This window comes from Schistocerca serialis, chromosome 2, assembly GCF_023864345.2.
Source record: "Schistocerca serialis cubense isolate TAMUIC-IGC-003099 chromosome 2, iqSchSeri2.2, whole genome shotgun sequence".
Taxonomy (NCBI): Eukaryota; Metazoa; Arthropoda; class Insecta; order Orthoptera; family Acrididae; genus Schistocerca; species Schistocerca serialis.
The window spans coordinates 949,788,574-949,808,014 of NC_064639.1; the positions used below are offsets into that span (position 1 = coordinate 949,788,574).

At 43.7% G+C, this 19,441-nt stretch overlaps 1 pseudogene; it reads right to left on the reverse strand.

The window, feature by feature from the left end:
• Window positions 1–788: 788 nt before the first annotated feature.
• On the reverse strand, window positions 789–906 carry LOC126459213 (5S ribosomal RNA; annotated as a pseudogene).
• Between the last annotated feature and the right edge of the window lie 18,535 nt (window positions 907–19,441).

Here is a 19,441-nt window from a genome sequence, read left to right on the forward strand (position 1 = left end):
TGCTAACGTACTGCGTGGGCAGGTGACTACCGTGGCAGATCGTTGCCTGTAGCTACTGTCAGCGCAGCCAACAGAGCCCTGCAAATAGCAACCATTCAGACATGCACAGTAGGCCACAACAGTAAGATGGCACACACCACCGAATACATCGTATTACTCGTCACAAGTAAGGCGGTCCGTTTCTCTACAGGTGTTAGTTTACCGATATGCAACATGATTCTTACTAACATAAAAAACCTCCGAAACGACACCGATAATGCTGAAACAAGTATTTCAGTGTAAGACGCGTGGGACCACAAATTTCGGGCAATATACCAAAAGTGGATGACAGATGTTGGACATGTGACGTCACCGGATGTCACTGAACATGCAGAGTTTGATCCTATAGGTCTGTCGCACCTGATCATTTCAAGTCAACTATTGACGTATGATTCATTATTTTATTTACCGGTCTGACGATCTCCGTCGGTTTATTGCAAGGTACAGAGCAACAAAAATCTATCGTATTGCGTCACAAGTAAATGAGTGCCAGCTTCTGAATTGCGTCACTATTAGGAAATCACCCTAAACTAAAACTAAACTCCTCCAGAACCGGCCATGAAGGCACAAAGGTACCGACCGGCCGCCGTATCATCTTCAGCCCACAGGCGTCACTGGATGCGGATATGGAGGGGCATGTGGTCAGCACACCGCTCTCCCGGCCGTATGTCAGTTTACGAGACCAGAGCCACTATTTCTCAATCAAGTAGCTCCTCAGTTTGCCTCACAAGGGCTGAGTGCACCCCGCTTGCCAACAGCGCTCGGCAGACCGGATGGTCACCCATCCAAGCCCTAGCCCAGCCCGACAGCGCTTAACTTCGGTAATCTGACGGGAACCGGTGTTACTACGGCGGCAAGGCCGTTGGCTGGGAAATCACCTACATTTTCTTTACTAAATAATGTCTCTACACAAAAAACGAAGGGAAAAGGAAAGAAACAAAACAAAACAAGAACAGTTTTAACTTGATTACAGCAAGGAGATACTCTGGGAACTCCAGATAGGAATCCCTTGAGGGAAGGCGAAGTTACTTTCGAGGAACACTGTTGAGAAATGAAATGATAATTAAATCGACACCCTAGCTGCAAACAGGCGTTGATATACATCATTGGGGACATGTTGAAAATGTGTGCCCCGACCGGGACTCGAAACCGGGATCTCCTGCTTACATGGCAGACGCTCTATCCATCTTTTCTTTTTGTTATTTTGTTCGATTTTGTTCGGTGCGGCTGTTCCATGACAACCGTTCAAGTTCAGTGTTGAACCGTTGACTCAGTTTTTTTTTATTACAGAGGGCAGCTAACCCTCTGACCGAACACGCTGAGCTACCGTGCCGGCATCCATCTGAGCCTCCGAGTGCACAGAGGATAGTGCCTCTGCAGGGACTTATCCGTTGCACGCTCCCCTTGAGACCCACATTCCCAGCATGTCCACACCACTACATTCGCAGTGCGTCTAATAGATGTTTCCCCATCACACTCATTACTCGTGGCAGATTAATCTACCAAGTACCGTACGAGTTGGGGCATAGGGTGTGCGTTCGCTCAAGAAGGTCAATGGGCGGGTAGCCATATATAACTATATATGAAGGTAGTATCTGTTAAAAAATGGTTCAAATGGCTGTGAGCACTATGGGACTCAACTGCTGAGGTCATGAGTCCCCTAGAACGTAGAACTACTTAAACCTAACTAACCTAACGACATCACACACATCCATGTCCGAGGCAGGATTCGAACCTGCGAAGTATCTGTTCCCGAAAGAATAGGTACCATTGATGACCGTGCAACTTCTCTAGAATGAAATGATAATTGAACCGTTGATTTTATTTCAAAGAATATTCTTTAAAAAATTTTTATTTACTAGCGATTCATGAAGAACATTAACACATTTAATAACACTATGTGAGCGGGGGGTAGTTGCCAGGGAGTAACTGATGAAATCAAAATCAAATTGCTTTTAACAAATGGGAATTTTATTCCTAAAAGTTTTTTTTAGAAACAGATTTAAAATTATAAACAGAAAAGCACCCTCTAAATATCAAGTTAGAATTTATTCAGAGGCAGAAAGAAACAAATTTTTGAGTGTATGAGCTTTCGGGCTGAGAACCTTGCTGCTCCCTTTTGACACAGCCGTAGTCACGACCGCTCACGACAACCTCTGAAAGACTACACAGGTGCAAATCTGCAACACACCAGATTACCTTAAAGTAAAAGTTTTAACCAATCACACAAGCACACAAACTATGCACCCCGTAGGAGAGATAGAAATGGTACAAAACACTTAAATTAAAATATCAACTTGCCACCGAAGGTGGAACTTGATTTTAACTTCTAAGAAAAGTCTTACGGTGGAAGGGTGGCAACTTTATGTACTAAAATGACCATTTAAGTAAAAGCCCATGAAATTCAATCTTACATAAAATTGTACAAGGTTAGCCAAACATGCTCTACAGTACACATATACTGCCTCTCAAGATGGTAGGCAAGATAAAAACATATTTCAGGAATTAGGCCGTTACACTTCAAGCAATAAATTTGTTAACACACCGAATCCGACAAACATGACAGAGGCAGCTATTAACGTACGGCAGATAGATATGAAGATTAACGAACAACCCGAACCGCAGGTTGCTCTAATCCGCCCCTACTCCACAAGGGAAAAACGGACCACCCAGTTCATAAATAACCACCTTCCCGCGTATGGACAAACGGAGAAGAATGGTGGGAAGACCCCAAAACTAAGCGGCTGGTAACCTCACCAGGAAAACAAGTAGAATTTAACAAGTAAATGAAACGACATATCTCCAATCACTTAACTTCTAATAAACTGCGATTTCTGGCGAAGACCTGGCGCAGCACCCCCAACGCTCTCCCGAACCGTCCGCTGCCAGCCGCTTCAACGAACGCAGGAAGGCGCGCCAATCTCCCGTCTCACGGCGTCGCAGCTCGCGCCGGCCAGACCGATGTCGTGGGTTGACTCCTGTTGCTCTCGTGTCGGCCGCGAAGCCACTACCCCTCGCTATACGGCGCGGCCCACTGGACCTACGTGGCGACCTCACATGCACCGACGCTCAATGCGGACAAGTCATCTTGTGTCTCAGTGCGCGGCCGACCAACCGATCGATCCAACCGCCAATGACCTTTGCCTGAGCAACTCGAGCAGATTAGCGGCCTCACGCGCAGACTCAGATGCAGGAACTCAGCCCCCGACCGGGCAATCACTCGTTGAGTTCTCTCACTGCGCCACAAATTCGGACGAGAGACAGACTAGCAAGCTGGGGACGAGAGACTGACCCAGACTGACCCTCTGGCGAGCTCATAGCACCCCTTAAATGCACTTGAACAGGCAACCTTTTCCCTTTCCCACCAGAGGGAGACACCAAAGCTGCGACTGCCACAGCGGCGCCACCGCCAGAAACGGAGGGCGACTGCTTCACTCTACGCGCTGCGGCGCGCCCTTCAAAACAGCCAATTTTACCACGGCTCAATAATTAAATCGACACGCTAGCTGCAAACAGGCGATTACATACATCATTGGGGAGATGTTTTCAACATGTCGATTTAATTATCATTTCATTCTAGAGAAGCTGCACGGTCATCAATGGTATTTGTCCTTTCGGAAAAAGATACTACCTTCATATACTCTCGAGAAAATTTAAAGAACCTGCATTTCAAACTGAATAACTACTTTTACAACTGATGACAATTACAAAAAGTGTTCGAAATTTGCACAGTTTCCGTGAATGCAAGTGTTGCATCGCTCAGTCATCCCTTCACGACGAAGCCGAACCGCGGCTCGGGCGGCGTAGTATATCATCTGGTGACGTCACATGTACAACATTTCTCATTCACTTTTGGGGTATTTCCCGACATTTGTGTCTGTGTGTTTTGTATTAAAATACTTGTCTCAGCGTCTTATATGTCGCTTCGAGGGTTTTTCAACCTTAGTAACATTCACCCTGTATAATTACAGTAAGTTGTGTTTTAGATTTGACCAGTACTACCTCCTATAGGCGTTGTTGTTGTTGTTGTGGTCTTCAGTCCTGAGACTGTTTTGATGCAGCTCTCCACGCTACTCTATCTTGTGCAAGCTGCTTCATCTCCCAGTACCTACTGCAACCTACATCCTTCTGAATCTGCTTAGTGTATTCATCTCTTCGTCTCCCTCTACGATTTTTACCCTCCACGCTGCCCTCCAATACTAAATTGGTGATCCCTTGATGCCTCAGAACATGTCCTACCAACCGATCCCTTCTTCTAGTCAAGTTGTGCCACAAACTCCTCTTCTCCCCAATTCTATTCAATACCTCCTCATTAGTTATGTGATCTACCCATTTAATCTTCAGCATTCTTCTGTAGCGCCACATTTCGAAAGCTTCTATTCTCTTTTTGTCTACACTATTTATTTTCCACGTTTCACTTCCATACATGGCTACGCTCCATACAAATACTTTCAGGAACGACTTCCTGACGCTTAAATCTATACTCGATGTTAACAAATTTCTCTTCTTCAGAAACGCTTTCCTTGCCATTGCCAGTCTACATTTTGTATCCTCTCTACTTCGACCATCATCAGTTATTTTGCTCCCCAAATAGCAAAACTCCTTCACTACTTTGAGTGTCTCATTTCCTAATCTAATTCCCTCAGCATCACCCAACTTAATTCGACGACATTCCATGATCCTCGTTTTGCTTCTGTTGATGTTCATCTTATATCCTCCTTTCAAGACACTGTCCATTCCGTTCAACTGCTCTTCCAAGTCCTTCGCTATCTCTGACATAATTACAATGTCATCAGCGAACCTCAAAGTTTTTATTTCTTCTTTTTATGGGTTTTAATACCTACTCCGAATTTTTCTTTTGTTTCCTTTACTGCTTGCTCAATATACAGATTGAATAACATCAGGGAGGGGCTACAACCCTGTCTCACTCCCTTGCCAACCACAACTTTCCTTTCATGTCCCTCGACTCTTATAACTGCCATCTGGTTTCTGTGTGTGCCATTGTTTTTAACACTTTGCTCAGCTGAAGGTGTCATTCCTGAAGATAAAGTAACAGCTGTCGCCCCAAAATCTATGGCAAGATAGATATACGCAGATTGCCCCGTAATTCATCCTCAGTTTCGCTGGCGATGTGGTACAGCATCCAGGAGGAGGAGAGACTAAATCTGTGGAGCGGCGCCTCGCGCCAGATAGTGGGCCCCACGTAAAGTAAGCAAGCGGCGCCGGCGTCTCGTTTTTGTGCGCCTTGGGCAATGACCTCGTGGCGCAGGTAGCGGTCTGGGTTGGTCTCGAGTCCGCTGGAGCGCAGCAAGGCCGCGTGAAGCAGGTGAGCGGCAGCGGCAGCGGCAGCGGCCAGCCGAGAGGAACGGCCGGCCCGGGCGGTGGCTGCGGCCCTACAATGGCCCATCCCCTGCCGCCTCCACTGTGCACCTGCGCCCGGCTAAATATAGGAGCGCCGTGGGAACCGCCGCGAGGCGCCTACCCGCGTCCCGGCGCCGCTTTTCTTGTTGTGCGGCGCCGAGAGCCGCGACGCGCTCCACAGCTGCGGCGGCGCCTCCTCGTTATCTAAACCAGCCGAGACAACACGGGACTGGCCACACTAATCTACATACAGCATACACCGATGAGCCAAAACACTATGACCACTGCCCACCAAGACGTTGCACACAGCCTGGTGACGTTGCAGGCACTTGACGCAGTAAGAAAAGTATGTAAGCAGAGCAGACACGGATCAACCTAGTTAATATATGGACTGCAAATGGGGAAATCCATTGAGATAAACGACTGTGACAGATTACTGTTACGCAGAGCCTGTGAACGAGTATCTCGAAAAGGGCGAAGCCGGTCGAATGTTCACGTGCTACTGTCGTGAGCGTCTACGGAAAGAGATAGAAGGGCTGTGAAACTATCACTGGGAGCTAAATGGTTGGGCGTGCACGACTCTTCACAGAACATGGGGTTCGGAGGCTTGTCTGCCCTGTAACGTAGGATAGATGCTTGATTTGTGGCATCTCTGCCAAAGAAGCAGAATACTGGTGCACGCACAAGTATTTTGGAGCACACCCTTTATCGTACATAGTTGAACATGGAACTCCGCAGCAGACCACCCCTACGTGTTCACTTGGTGACCCAACGACATCGTCAATTACAAATTCAGTAGGCACGGGACCATTGGGATTCGACAGTCGATCAGTAGAAACGTGTCGGGTCTTCGGCTGAATCACATTTAGTTACACTAGGTCGCTGGTCGTCTCCACAAAGACGGTCATCGAGGTGAACGTGCAGCATCCGGCGTACGCAGGATGGAGGGAGCAGTATTACGCTAAGGAAGACATTCTCCTGCGCGAGCATGGGATCTGTGATGGTGATCGAAGACACGCTGACAGCTGAGAATCACCTGCACCCTTACATGCTTCATGTCTTCCCCGACGGTGATGTCATCTTTCAGCAATGTAATTGTCCGTTAACGGAGCCAGAACCGTGCTACAGTGGCTTGGGGAGCATTATAGTGAACTCACGTTGATGTCTCGGTGGTAAAATCCTGTGGAACCCCTCTGGGTCGCTATCGGGCGCCATTACCGCGTGCACAAATCTGCGCGAATTACTTAACCCGTGAGTAGACATCTAATTCAAGATACCTCCACAGACCTACCATCAAACTGTCGGATCCCCGATACGCAGAATCAGTGGTGCATTTCGTTCCAGAGTGGGGCAAACAAACTATTAAGCAGGTGGTCATAATGTTTAGGCTCATCAGTGTAAAGGGTTATTCAGCTACCCCTACCGCTGACGGTTTATACAACCCCCATTGTTATACCTGGACTTCATAAATTACGTTTTTGAAAGTAAAGGAAGGAAGAATAACAGACCAGTAGAAAATGTAGGCAGTACATTAGCCGAAGAACCAAGGGAGGTTCTGAGCAGATGGCAACAATGTACAGAATGTCTTTATAACTCGAATCAATTACCAACTGGAATCAAGCTAGAAGAGGAGAAATGTATGCCGGATGATGGAAAGGGGTACAGCATCTTACACGCAGAAGTAGGAAAGCGCTGAAGGAGGTGAAGAATCGGAAGACATGTGGAATCGATAACTTGACAGTAGAAGTGTTGAAGAGTTTGACAAACAGTGGAAATGATCTACCTCTTGAGCCATAGCGGCGCTGCTGGCGTCACGTTTCGAATCCCTGGCGCCACCAGCTGGATCTGTTATGTGATGCCGGCCGAAGTGGCCGTGCGGTTAAAGGCGCTGCAGTCTGGAACCGCAAGACCGCTACGGTCGCAGGTTCGAATCCTGCCTCGGGCATGGATGTTTGTGATGTCCTTAGGTTAGTTAGGTTTAACTAGTTCTAAGTTCTAGGGGACTAATGACCTCAGCAGTTGAGTCCCATAGTGCTCAGAGCCATTTGAACCATTTTTTGTTATGTGATGTTCTTCTGGTTTGAGGCGACTAAGGTATTTGCTCGAGGTTTCTGATGGGGGCGGGACGTGTTGTGGCGTGGCGAGTTGGGGAGTGGGGACGTAGCGAGGAGGACGGTGTGAGTGGTCCGCCCGGCGAGTAGGCCGAGCACTCTCGCAAGCGTCTTCGGCACGGAGTCCGGCGGGTGGCTGCTGGGCATATCTGTGGACCGATTGGAATACGTGGCCGATTTCGAGTGCCTTTCAAGTGTGTAGCCTGGCCTTTCAGCTCTGGGACCTGGCTCACCGGTAAGAGAGTTGAAGCGTTTTGCTGTGCTGAATTTTCCATTTGGTAATTTTGCTTAACTGAAGACCTTCTGTTGGTATTTGGTAATTTTACTTAGCTGAAGCTGTTATTATTGAAGGCCTGGCTGTTTTCTGTTTGGTAATTTTACTCAACTGAAGCTGTCACGATTGGTCCTGCCTCCTCCCTTTTGAATAAATTAAGAGCTATTTCATAATTTGGGTTAGCTGAAACTATTATCAATCAAGGTCTACCAGTTTTTATTGTGCTATTATTGAGATTTGATATCTTACGCAGTCTGTGTTGTAATTTACTGAATCTGTGATTGCCAAAAGCCTACGTGTTTCAGAGGTATTTGCATCAATAAGGTAGAAACAGGAAATGACACATGATGGTACATGGGCCCTAACCTTTCGCCTTACATCCCTTTATCCATAATTGTAGGTTACACCTCTATAATGAGATATATGACCAAGGGGAATGGCCTGATGAGTTTCCTGCAACGATAACGATACGATTGAGAGAAAGAGAAATATCAAGAAATGTGTAGAGGGTAGGTCTATCAGCCCAATTTCTCATCCAACTAAAGTATTGCTGAGAGTGCCGAATAGAGAGCTATGTATGGCAAGCTGGATAGATGGATTGGGGAGGAACACTTCGGATTCAGTAGAGGTAACTGAACAAGAGAATAATAGGTGACAGATATATTGAGAAAGGTAAAAACTTTTTACTGTTTTTATTGATTTGGGAAAAGCTTGTAAGGGGTTCACCACCCTGCTGGAGAAAATGTAATCTCGATGTATTGCTCACTCGCTAGAACGACAATTCACAGACGCTGCCTGAGACATAAAATATCTTTGCCCCGGTCAAAAGAGAGCTGCAATAGAGTCGCAGGTGAGAGCAGTCTCTGCCGCAGTTACAGTCGCTCGTTGCTACGGTGCAGTTGTAGTCCGTCGCTGTTACAGCGCAGTTTATAGTTAGTAGTTGTTAAAGTCAAAGTGCAGAACAAATTGTAAAATTTTATTATATGGAACTGAATAATTATTGTCATCAGCCGCAGAGCTAAATATTGCCGTGGAATGAGATGATGATGAACAAATGAATAATTGAAACTTCCTGGCAGATTAAAACTGTGTGCCCGACCGAGACTCGAACTCGGGTTCGAGTCTCGGTCGGGCACACAGTTTTAATCTGCCAGGAAGTTTCATATCAGCGCACACTCCGCTGCAGAGTGAAAATCTCATTCTGGAAAAGAATAATTGTTAATATAATGAAATATCAACAGTGTAATCAAGTCAGTCATCTATTGTAAGAAAGCAATACCCTGTAAAATAAATAAGTTAAATAACCACAGCGTTTACTGTAAACCGACGTGGATATTTTACGATCAGAACGAAAGAGAGAAAATGCAACACTTCGCCATGAAAAAGTATGACGCGATTATGGCAGGCTATCAAGTAAAACTAAATACGTTAATTTTAGTGATGAGGTATGTCAGATGTAAGAAACTCTATAATATGTGAAATGATGATGTGAATGAAATAATATGAAAGAGAATGATGCAGTGTATGAAGTAATATGAAAGAGAATGATAATGGTAATAATTTTATACGGAAGAGAATGATATTAGAGGAGTCATACCTTGAGCTAACACAAACAAATGATGATGGTAAATACTGAAGTCTTTATTTTTTGCATATGATGATAATGATGGTTTCCCTTTAGTTATGAGATGCTATGTAGTTGTTTAAGTATTTGTTGTAGTTTTTTTTTGACAGTATGTCATATATCGCACAATATAATGAATGAATATTTTTGGGAGAGACAGCTAGAATACATTCATATTAAACACAATTTTTCATTACCTGTTAATTTAGATTTTATTACATTTTATGCATAATGTGCGTACATTTCTTCCTTCAGCTTAATAATCGACTTTGTATTTTTTCCAGGAATAATATTTCATGTCATCAGAATCATTTTTGAAATATGTTTTTTATGTTATATGCTGCAGACACTTAGTTATTAAGCTTGCTCCACTACTTGTATTTTATCTACTTCTTTCTATCATTCATGAATGTGACCATATATACTTTACTTATTTAGTAACCTTGCTGCAGCTGACTCATGACGACTGACATATGACGTTAGTAATTTTATTTCCAAAAGTAAATCAAAAGCAAATATTCTCATGCGCCAGCAACTAATCATTAATCCCAAAGGAATGCATTGCTAGTCCATAAAACAAAAATATACGTACTATATATTCCAGAATTCCGTTCTTGTCTTATTTATGGATTCCATTACTTGTATGTATCATTAGGCTAGGCATCTTGATCACTAGATTAAATGTCATACATTTTAGGTATCTCTCATGTCACTTCCACAATATTATGTGTAATTACTAGCAGCTAAATGCTACATGTAATGACACCTATTTTTGGATAATAATTTATATATCATTTGTATCAGTTAATGAAATTTTGAAAGGCCACTGAGTGCCAACACTTTTCCAGCTAAGAATATATAAGATTACTACTAATGATTGCTATGTTACACTTATTTAATGTTTTAATTTTACTGTTTGGCCTTTGAACGCCATATATTTTGTAAAATTGTCATGTAAACCTTCCTATAAGCCACATAAATGAGTAACATAAAAATTTTTTTCTTGATCTACTAATTACGTCAAATCAAGTATATATCTATGTAAAACCGCTAATGAACGCTCATGTGAGCTTAACTTACATATGTTATGGGACAGAAACTCAGCTTATACTTTATAACTATGGACTGATGTCAGTAATGTAATTTTCACAAAATATTATAAGACTAAATGTATCCTTCAACCTCTGACCCAATTATCACCAATTAATGAGACTTTCCTATATCCTGCCCATCCTCATGGTCATCGAGCAATCTACTTGAATTTTTTGCACTAATTCAGCGTTGATGCACAAATAATGGATTCTACAAGCATGTGGTGTTGACATATCAAGCTTTCCACCACACTGACCAAAGGAGACGTTATTATGGACCTACTGCTTGGTGTACCTAATGTACTACCAAAACGGCAACATACAATATGAATACTACATATCAGTGTCTTGGCAGCACTGATTAATTCTCCGGAAAAGAGAACTTCAAACTGCCATACCTGGTGTTGTGCTTCTGTGAAAGGATACGGACTTTTCAGTGCAGCTATGTGCAACCCACTGTGCTACAACAATGATGCTACCCTTTCCAATCCTCACCTTCTTCTTATAAAAGATACTAAAGACTTATACTAAACAATAATTTGAACTGACAGTGCATGTGCACTTTATATGATTCTTAATATTCATAACTACCTTTGTATGTTCAATACTTATGTAATTTGTCAATGATTTCATATGTACTCTGTAACCATGTAAAACATATGCATATTAATTACCAAAACTCATTTTGTAGACTTAGTAAACTAAATATTTCATATCTATTTGCAACATAAAAATTCGGCAAGTCTAATTGACTCACCATCGCTACCAAATGTTTACTCCCCAGTGGAGGGTTATGTAAGGGGTTCACCACCCTGCTGGAGCAAATGTAGTCTCGATGTACTGCTCACTTGCTATAACGACAATTCGCAGGTGCTGCCTGAGATATCTGTCAAAAGAGAGCTGCAATAGAGTCGTAGGTCAGAGCAGTCTCTTGCAGCCGACAGAAAAATTCCATATGACATCTAATTTTTATAATTTTTTCGTTGCGGTCATTTGGCGAGAAGTATGTGAGAAGAAGTAATATGCTGCCCGACTCTTCCCGGAGTGGACTTTCGCTGTATTTCAACGGTTAACTTCTCTGTGATGCACAACGCCCCTACTGTACCGTTTGCGATAGAAGGGTGTTGAGAACTCCTCCCTAACGCCCTCGCACCGAGTAAACCTCCGGTGACGCAATGTGCCCCTATTAGTTAGATCTTCTCTGTCTCTTCTGTTAATCGTACTTAATCCTAATAATCGTCGGTCAAGAATTCAAAGAATGTTTTGTTAGCCATTTCTTTCGTGAATCAATTACATTCTTCTAATGGATCTCAGTTTGGCGTCTGCTTTTCCTACTATTTATTTTATTACCAAATTTGATGCGTCAGGAAGTGTCCTGTCAACTGATCACTTCTTTAAGTGAAGTCATGCCATAAATTTACTATTTCCTCGTTAGTGACCCTACCAATCATTCTGATGTTCAACATAGTTCTGTAGCACTACGTAGCAAAAGCTTCTATTCTCTTCTTGTCGGAACTACTTATTGTCGAGCGTACACTTCTGTTCAATACCTGTTCAGTAACCTTTTCAATACATTTAGAAACGGCCATAACACTTAAATTTATAATCGCTGTTAGCAAATTTCCGTTTTTCAGGAATGCTTTTGTTGGTATTGCCAGTGTGTATTTCATATCATCTTTACTTATTCCATTGTGCTAGTTTGCTCCTACATCTCACGACACGTCTGCTACTTTAGTGTCTCATTTCCTAATCTCATTCCCTCAGTGTTACCTGATTTAGCTTGATTGCGACCCATTACGCCTGTGTTACTTTTGTTGATGTTCACCGTGTAACTCCGTTTCCAGACGTTATCCACTCCGTACACCTGCTCTTCCAAGTCCTCTGCTGTCTTTCACATTGTTACAATGTCATCGGCAAAAGTCAAAATTTTTATTTTTTTCTCTCTGAACTTTTAATTCCATTTCCAAATTTCTCCTTGGTTCCCTTTACTGCTTGATGAATGCGGAAATAGAATGACATAGGTGATATAGGCTACAATTCTGTTTCGCTCCATTCTCAACCACTGCCTCCATTTCACGTCCTTCAATTCTTATAATTACAGTCTGGTTTCTACAGAGGTTGTAGATTATATTATGCTCCATACATTTTACCCCTGCTACCTCCAGAATGTGTAGGTTCTCAAAGATTCCATGTTAACATTTATCTCCTAGCTTTTATTACAACGAAACAATCTGCACTGCCCAGAACGATGATTAGTGAATAATACATAAATTTAGACAACGCTGTCCGTGGACCGCAGCGATCTGGCGCTATACGTACATTAAAACAACAGTCGAGATCGCAATAGTATTTATTGTAATAAACGTCCTGCATGTCTCGCCGCGCGGGGTAGCCGAGCGGTCTAAGGCGTCTTGTCACGGTCCGCGTGGCTGCCCCCGTCGGAGCTTTGAGTCCTCCCTCGGGCATGGGTGTGTGTGTCGTCCTTAGCGTAAGTTAGTTTACGTTAGATTAAGTAGTGTGTAAGCTTGGGGACCGATGACCTCAGCAGTTTGGTTCCATAAGACCTTAACACAAATTTCCAATTTTTCCTGCATTCCTCATCTAGAGATGAATCCGAAATAGGTCGGAACTAGTTATGAAACTTAATTGACTACAGCTATTTGTAACCAGTTTCACCAGTGCCCCATCTGCAGCTACATCCGCCTTGATCGTACTTTATGGTCGAACCACTCTGCATACCCGCAACCTCTACGTATGGGGTGGAGTGGAGAGCGGGCGGGGGAGGAAATTGGAGGACCCTCGCGGATGTAAAAGTTTTGTCGTTCACCATCCTGTGTGAACTGTTACAATAGTCTAAAACATATAGTACAGGAATGAGCAACAGCACCTCTTGTGGTCCCTACGTCAAGGAGAGTAATTTTCCTCTCTGTCTGCTTCCAAGTGACGTGGATAAACCTCTGCCGACACGAAGAATCTGCAGTCTGTCGGCAAAGCCGAAGTTCTCCGGAAGCCATTAATATCGGGAAAACAATGGCATATCCCGCCGGCGTTAACGCGCAGTGCGCCGTTCGCAGTGCGCCGTGTTCCTGCGTGAAGCGTGCAGGCCCGCGGCCGGGCATTCCGTTTAATTTCTTTTCCTGTTTCTTTTTATTTTCGATAAGACGCCGGCACAAAGCAGCCGCTAGGGGCGCGCCCGTCGGCGGAAGCAGACGGCGGATCACAGGGGAATCAAGGAGCGCCTCCGGGAAAGCAAATTAGGGGCCACCGGCTCACGGAACGCCCGGACGTGGACGCCGCATTCCTAGCGGGCACCTCTTCTCTCTCTCTGTATGTGTGTGTGTGTGTAACGAGAGGCGTAAGGATGCTACGTGTCTCCTGGAGAAACTGGAGGGTACCGAGGAAAAGAAAGTGGCCAAGTGCGAGCAGCGCTCGCGCACTGAGGGTTCCATACAAACATAATTGTGAATATACAGAGTTCATCCATCCTGGGAATCGAGCATCTCAACGATTCTCGCCTAGTATCGATATTGATACTGCCAAGATATTGGTCGCGGGAGTTCCAGGACCGTATCAAAATAAGAGGGTGAGTCAAATGAAAACCTTAAATTTGTAATAACAAATCGAAATTTCGCGACGTTATCCTGCGTGGTGTGCGTACTGTGAGACCGTCAGTACACACACCATCAGATTATTTGACTTGTCACTCTAACGAAGTAGGTGAGTGTCAGCAATGTGTCTCGTGGTCTTATCGTGGCGCGTTTATCTTCTGCCGTTAGATCAGACGATAGAAATGCCACTTACACGCTTAGAGCAGCAGATTGACGGTGACCAACTTTAAACAGAACTTGATTAATTTTCACACACATTTATCAAAATAATAACAGTCATAAAAATTACTTAACTTGGTTCTGGATGTTATTTACAATTGACAATCTGAAGTTCCTTTGGTACTGGTACTCACATATATCTCTGCTGCTTGACAAAAGTGTCTATGCATTTATCTTCATGGATAAGTACAGGAATAGGGTAATCTTATTAGGCGCAGACTGAAACTTGACTATAGACTGGTGCAGACAAATATAGAACTCGTACAGACTGGTACAGACTAATGCCGACTGGTACAGACTGGTGCAGACAAATGCAGACTGACTAATCGGAGGTCTGTACACTTGTTATAATAACTCGCGCATTCATGTATCACTGCGCGAGTGTGATCCGCGAGGAGAAAAGGTTCTACGTAAGCAGCGATATCATTGGCTGCGTTACATATTAATACGCGGATCGGCGGAAGCAGAATTTGGTCCGTCTCTATGGCAGCGCCATCTCGTAGGGCGGAAATGGACGAGCGCTGCGCCTGCACTGTTGTGTTTAGCGGGGCGCGCTCTAGTGGGAAAGTTGTGTACGCGCTGACTACGCGGAACTATGTACACAACATCCTGTAAGTTGGTAAGTGTGCTACAAACAGCGTGCAGAATGGCCTGTAGGTGGCAGCACCACTTGAGACTTGCACCAGGGACGAACGGCGTTCTGTTTTTCCGTAGTAAACGTATGAAACCTATTGAAATTCATTGACGAACGAAGGTTCAGTACGGTGATGCATGTTTGTCACAGCAGCAAGTCTACGAATGGAATAGGAAGTTCGCAAATGGTGTGACTTCAGTGGAAAATGCTCATCGTCCAGGTCAGACACAACGAGTTGTGACTCCACAGAATATTGCAGCAGTTGAATACATAGTGAAGGAAAACCGCCGAGTGACACTGAATGACATTGCAGTATGTTTACAAATTAGTCATGGGTCAGCACACCACATTGTGCATGATGTGCTCCAGTTTCACAAACTGCAAGATGGGTGCCACGGCAGCTGACTCCTGAAATGAGAGAACGACATGTTGATGCTTGTGAAGAACATGTTGATGATTGTGAAGAATTACCAAGTGATTTCCATATGTTTTGACCACTCAAAGACGCAATGGGAGGAAAGAGGTTCCGTTCTGATGAAGAGGTACTCCATGCGGTGCATGAGTGGTTGCGCGGACTACCAAAAGAATTTTTTTCTAAAGGAATTTATGCACTTTGTAAGCGCTGGAAGGCTTCCATTGAGCGTGGGGGACATTATGTTGAAAAGTGATACAGCTTTGTACCACTTCTGCACAATAAATAACATTTAAAAAATATTTAAGGTTTTCATTTGACTCACCTTCGTATCTGCAGTAGTTCCTCAAACTATCCCGCCCATAAAAAAAGAAGCGAGAAGTATATATATATATATATATATATATATATATATATATATATATATATATATATACTTAGAGAGAGAGAGAGAGAGAGAGAAGATTTAATAAAACATTTATATTTAATTATTAAAACATGACTAAAACTTAAATTTTATGTTTGCATGCAGTAATGTTCGTCTGCTATGTTTATGGCGGATGGTGAATGCAATGTATGTTCAAAAGGCAAAAGATAATTCTTATTTGATATAATTATTACAGGTTTCAGATTTTTACTTAAGTTGTACTGTGAAACCTTGCTGCTTGCCGCATTTCATAACTCGAGGTCAACGGGAAGCACCTTGCAAGTCTCGATGAGTGGGTTTTCGAATATAAAAACATGTGACACAAATCACCGTATCTTTTCATTGCATTGACTTTTCGGCTTTCAATTTTTACACCACGAAGCAACCATAGAGCTTAGTATGTGGCGTAAATTTGAACTTGATACGCCAAATAGCTCCAGAAAAACAGCCTCTTAACAGACGGACTGACTGATAAAAAAATGATAAATATTTTTTCATATTATGTAATTACCAACAAACAATTTTAGAATTTTTTCTGTAAGTACACTGCGAAACCCTTCTTCTCCACAAATTCCATGGTTCTAGGTCAACAGGAAAAACCCTATACGTTTTGAAGACTGACTTTCGTGTACAAAAATATGTGCAGAAATGGCCATACATTTGACTGAAGTCACTTAGAAGCTTAAAATTCTTCCACCGGCAAGCAACCATGGACCGTAATATGTAACACAGATTTGAACCTGATACGTCTGCCCTTTCCTGACAAAAAGGTTCCTAACAATCGGACAGACATACAAACGGACGGTCGGACAACAAAGCTCTCCTACAAGCCTTCCGTTATCACAGACTGAGGCGTGGAACCCTAAAAGCAACTAGCTCATCGGACAAAATATTTATTTTTTTTAGCGTATAGCACTATTGTTCTGCAAGACACTTGAAGGAAAAAAAAAGCGCCCAAAATATAGGTTTTACTTCCTAAAATTAATTCAAGCTATCCACTCCCCAGAACATATTGTATTCTTCTGAGGGAATACGCGAACAATAGACATACATTACACTTAGACTACACCGAAACGGATATATATACAGGGTGGTCCATTGATCGTGACCGAGCCAATTATCTCACGAAATAAGCTTCAAACGAAAAAAACTACAAAGAACGAAACTTGTCTAGCTTGAGGGAGGAAACCAGATGGCGCTATGGTTGGCCCGCTAGATGGCACTGCCATAGGTCAAACGGATATCAACTCAGCTTTTTAAATAGAAACCCCCATTTTTTATTACATATTCGTGTAGTACGTAAAGAAATTGAATGTTTTAGTTGGACCACTTTTTTCGCTTTCTGATAGATGGCGCTGTAATAGTCACAAACATATGGCTCACAATTTTAGACGAACAGTTGGTAATAGGTAGGTTTTTTAAATTAAAATACAGAACGTAGGTACGTTTATACATTTTATCTCGGTTGTTCCAATGTGATACATGTACCTATGTGAACTTATCTTTTCTGAGAATGCATGCTGTTACATCGTCATTACCTGTAAATACCACATTAATATAATAAACGCTCAAAATGATGTTCGTCAACCTCAATGCATTTGGCAATACGTGTAACGACATTCCTCTCAACAGCGAGTAGTTCGCCTTCCGTAATGTTCGCACATGCATTGACAATGCGCTGACGCATGTTGTCAGGCGTTGTCGGTCGATCACGATAGCAAATATCTTTCAACTTTCCCCACAGAAAGAAATCCGGGGACGTCAGATCCGGTGAACGTGCGGGCCATGGTATGGTGCTTCGACGACCAATCCACCTGTCATGAAATATGCTATTCAATACCGCTTCAACCGCACGCGAGGTATGTGCCGGACATCCATCATGTTGGATGTACATCGCCATTCTGTCATGCAGTGAAACATCTTGTAGTAACAACGGTAGAACGTTACGTAGGAAACCAGCATGCATTGCACCATTTAGATGGCCATCGATAACATGAGGGCCAATTATCCTTCCTCCCATAACGCCGCACTGTACATTAACCCGCCAAGGTCGCTGATGTTGTACTTGTCGCAGCCATCGTGGATTTTCCATTGCCAAATAGTGCGTATTATGCCGGTTTACGTTACCGCTTTTGGTGAATGACGCTTCGTCGCTAAATAGAACGAGTGCAAAAAATCTGTCATCGTCCCGTAATTTCTCTTGTGCCCAGTGGCAGAACTGTACACGACGTTCAAAATCGTCGCCATGCAATTCCTGCTGCATAAAAATATGGTACGGGTGCAATCGATGTTGATGTCGCATTCTCAACACCGACGTCTTTGAGATTCCCGATTCTCGCGCAGTTTGTCTGCTACTGATGTGCGGATTAGCCACGACAGCAGCTAAAACACCTACTTGGGCATCGTCATTTGTTGCAGGTCGTGGTTGACGTTTCACATGTGGCTGAACACTTCCTCTTTCCTTACATAACGTAACTAGCCGGCGAACGGTGCGGACACTTGGATGATGTCGGCCAGGATACCGAGCAGCATACATAGCACACGCCCGTTGGGCATTTCGATGACAATAGCCATACATCAACACGATATCGACCTTTTCCGCAATTGGTAAACGGTCCATTTTAACACGGGTAGTGTATCACGAAGCAAATACCGCCCGCACTGGCGGAATGTTACGTGATACCAGGTACTTATACGTTTGTGACTATTACAGCGCCATCTATCACAAAGCGAAAAAAGTGGTCCAACTAAAACATTCATATTTCTTTACGTACTACACGAATATGTAGTAAAAAATGGTAGTTCCTATTTAAAAAAAAAACGCAGTTGATATCCGTTTGACCTATGGCAGCGCCATCTAGCGGCCCAACCAACCATAGCGCCATCTGGTTTCCCCCTCAAGCTAGACAAGTTTTGTTTATTGTAGTTTTTTCGTTTGATGCTTATCTCGTGAGATATTTGGCCAGGTCAGTATCAATGGACCACCCTGTATATATGTATATCCAAAAAGGTTTTGCGTCACCTCGGCTCCGAGAGTTCCGGAACCTGCACAGATGTTTGGACTACAGATCAACATAAACATTTCTGCCCTTTTTGTTGCTCATGAAAACCACACATTGCATGTTGTACCACCATAGAGCGAGACCTTCAAAGGTCACGGTCCAGACTGCTGCACACACCGGTACCTCTAATACACAGTAGCACGTCCTCTTGCATTGATGCATGCCTGAATTCGTCGTGCCATACTATCAAGGCACTGTTGGTCCACATTGTCCCACTCCTCAAAGACGATTCGGCGTAGATCCCTCAGTGTGGTTGGTGGGTCACGTCGTCCATAAACAGCCCTTTTCGATCTATCCCAGGCATGTTCGATAGGGTTCATGTCTGGAGAACACGCTGCCACTTTTGTCGAGCGATGTCGTTATCCTGAAAGAAGTCATTCATAAGATTAACACGATGGGCGCGCCAGTTGTCTTTCATGAAGACGAATGCCTCACCAATATGCTGCCGATATCGTTGCACTATCGGTCGGAGGATGGCATTCACGCGTCGTACAGCCGTTACAGCGCCTTCCTTGACCACCAGAGTCGTACGTCGGCACCACATAATGACACCGCAAAACAGCAGGGAACCCCCACCTT